Below are 3,448 nucleotides of genomic sequence, written 5' to 3'. Positions count from 1 at the left end.
AAATTATATATTTATATGAGAAAGGATTAAATTTTATATGTGTAAATTCACGCTTAAAAAAAGGTAAAAAAAGGGTGTTAAGTATTCGCGCCCTATTATGCATAGCTATTGCGCGAAACAATATGGTTTTAATATGGTTTCTATTTTTGCTATGAAAGTATTATAGTGATATCAGACATCGTAACAAGTGAGCATGCATAGAATCCGAATATGACCATAAAAATTATGTCTGTAGCGGGGAAAACGTGGAGAGTGAAGGAAAATGCGGAAACACGTTCTCGCAGATAGCTGGCTCAAGATTCTGTGACTCAAAATATGTAAGAAAATTAGGTCTGGGGATTTAAACAATTTCATGTTTTTCCGTATTTTCCTTCATTTTCCATGTTTTCTCCGCTACAGACATAATTTTTATAGCCATTTTCGTATTCTACGACTCAAAATACGTAAGAATACGTAAGATTTATTCGTTCCCCTAACAGTTCCCAAAACTCAATTTTGCATACCCTCCTTAACAAATTTTACAATCTTTTGTACGTTTTGCTCCATAAAACCATAGTGGTCACCATGAAAAAAATCTCATAGCTACTTGGCAAATTTTTTTTAATGCAAGATACTTAAAAGTACAAAAAAACATAAAGAATAGATTTGTGTTGTTCTGCACAATTGTTTTCTGAGTCAAAATGAAAAAGGGAAAAATTACTAATTTTTACATTATTTTTATCCATTTGTATCATGTCTACATGTTATTTTAAAAAATTTGGCAATTATATACCATTCGATAAAGCAAAGTTTCAGCTTTAAGAGTCTGTTTTTTGAATTGCGGTACGATGATTTTTAACAGAGTTATGAGCAATTAAAGTCAAAATATTCATTTCTTATTCAACAAAAATCGTAGAAACATTTTTTAAAACAAGATTTTGTAGGGAAAACTTCAAGCTTTCACGTTAGAAAGTCGAAAATTTTCGCAGATTTTTTTTGTGCACGTGACAGGTCCACAAAGTGAGAAGAAAATTTTCCATTTTGTCCAGCTCGTAGTTTTCTATATGTAAAAATTACCAAACTCACAAAAACTAAAAAATAATAGTAACCTTTTGAAAGTAGAGATTTCAGGCTTTAAAATCTTTTTTTTTTTTTTTTTTTATTTAAGTTTCGTTCATTTTTAACGAAGTTACAGCTGCTTAAATTTTGCCTACTTTTTAAGAAAAATTTAGTGTTCCTTTACTTTTTGTGCGAAGTGTATATATATATATATTCTATCACACTCCAAAGTATATAAATATATTATTGTAAGCATATTTTATATGTACAGGGCAATGAATATATCTTAACATACAGGATCAATTATATCAAATTCAAGAAACCACCATTTGAAAAATTTGACTCTGGCTAAAATAAACATCAGTGAACAATATATCATAAGAAAAACTTTGTACAAGATACTAAAATTGGAGAACATCTTCCCTTAACTTTTATTAACAGTTTTCTTACTTTTGAGGAAATGCTAAAAGATGACCAAGAAGCTTTTACGCAAGTCGTAAGTAAAGCTGCTTATTATTATTAAATTATGTATATATTAAATTATAATCTTTCTCTTATCTAAACTATATTGAATTCTTCTTGTTTTAGAGGCTTTTAGACAACAATCCCTTGTAATACAGAGAAAGACTTGGAACACTCTATAATGGAATGGCTTAGATTTGCAAACACCCGTAAACAAAGAAAAAAATCTTAAAAGGTAAAAAAGTAACATAATGTTTTTTGATACACTAATATTTCTTAAATTGAACGAGAAATTCTTATTTTCCAGCAACTGTTTGGTAAAGATCCGGAAAGATTAATAATCTGTTTAAAAGGAAAGAATAAAAGTTGGAAGAAAAATAGTAAAAGAGTTATATATTGAACTAGAGCACCTGTATCGCATTGCCTAAAGAAGTGTTAGAAGGCACCTTAATTTCCCTTATCTGATGGCTGACTTCAAAAACCCCTTCCTAGGATCCCTTCCTAAGATCAATACTTTCTGAGATAATTCGCAGAGATAATTGGCACACGAAATAAAACTCATAATAAAACCTATATGTATATGTGTATACATATAGCATAATAAAACTGTTTTATGGTAATTAGTGTAGTGCATTTTATTGAAAATAAATACATATTGCCTGAAATGAAAACAAAATATCAATAACAACTTTAAATAAATGTTAGAATTAATATTACGGTAATCTTAATATAATATTGTAATAAAGTTGATAGTACGTTTAAATTTTTATTTCAAAAACGTTACAGGAATGATAGAAAAACCTTAGCGCAATGTTATTTGCAACGTTATGGCACCCCCATTTTAACATTACTGAAATTTCGGAATCATGGTCAAAGTATGTTCATAATGATGTTCTATACAACATTAAGAACTACATATTTAACAAAATTACAAGTTATAGAATATCGTTGCAATAACATTGTAATAATGATTTTTTGCTTACTGGGTATATATAGGGGAAAGGGGGGGGTATATATATAAGATGACGATCTTAAGGTTTGCCGATTTTTCCTAATTTCTGTAAGAATGTAAAAATAATGATCTATTTTTTTTAGATTTACTAAAGTCTTTTATATAAACTGTAAAAATTTAAAAACTCTAAATAAATTAAAATTCTTAAAAATTTACATTTTTTAAGGGGATCCTGGAGTGACGGCCGAACTCCGACGGGAAAGCGCCCTTATTTAAGCGGAATTAAAAATATCTATTATTTTGATCATTCTGTCCTTATCCAACGAGATCCTACGAAATATCTGTCCTTGTCAGATTACAACGCCATGTACACTGCGTGTGTGTATACGCATGCATAAAATCTGCGATCAGTGAAAATCTTTCTTATTAGGCTTTTAATCTTAGTTTCAATGATTCAACGTTGTTCTTTGATCGAGTCCGATTAGTGGGGTACTTTCGATTTGTACACGTAAGCTATATAATTCGTATATTAAACGAAAGTTTCCATGGAGTGACAGCTCTAGGTACAAAAGGTTAGGTACACCAAGTAGTATCAAATATAATTTTTAAAATTTTTTTAAGTTTTTAGTCTTCAATTTACCACTCCATCCATCATTTCTGTATGTACTTCAAACGTGTTAAAGGGATTTCAAATCTGTAAAGCCAATTCGAAGAAAATCATACACCTATAAATATCGGTCATTTCCGTCGCTCCAGGATCCCCTTAAGAACGTGTTGTTTTCGTCATCTTGCCCCCATATGCGGGTAAGATGACTTTTAGTAGTGAATAAGATAACGAAAAGTAAAATTAAGTTAAAAATATACTTTTTTACGAATAAGATTTATTTTATTTTAATAAACTTCTTATATTGTTTTAGTGTTATAATATTTTAACGCAATAAAAGAAAAATAAAAAACAAAAAAATCAGTGAAATGCACATGGTAAGATTTGTTTAC

General features: G+C 29.3%; 1 long non-coding RNA gene across 1 annotated transcript; it reads left to right on the top strand.

Moving 5' to 3' along the window:
- The first annotated feature begins 708 nt into the window (after positions 1-708).
- LOC139775793 (uncharacterized) lies at positions 709-2,123 on the top strand. The gene is made up of 3 exons (XR_011718938.1): positions 709-1,534; positions 1,627-1,735; positions 1,808-2,123. It is a non-coding gene; the product is annotated as an uncharacterized lncRNA (long non-coding RNA).
- The last annotated feature ends 1,325 nt before the right edge of the window (positions 2,124-3,448 follow it).

Source organism: Temnothorax nylanderi, unplaced genomic scaffold (assembly GCF_030848795.1).
Source record: "Temnothorax nylanderi isolate EJ_2023f unplaced genomic scaffold, tnyl_v1.0 TNYL_tig0105_pilon, whole genome shotgun sequence".
In the NCBI taxonomy this organism is placed as follows: Eukaryota; Metazoa; Arthropoda; class Insecta; order Hymenoptera; family Formicidae; genus Temnothorax; species Temnothorax nylanderi.
The sequence above is the reverse complement of the archived record's forward strand: the minus strand, read 5'-3'. Positions and strand labels throughout refer to the sequence as shown.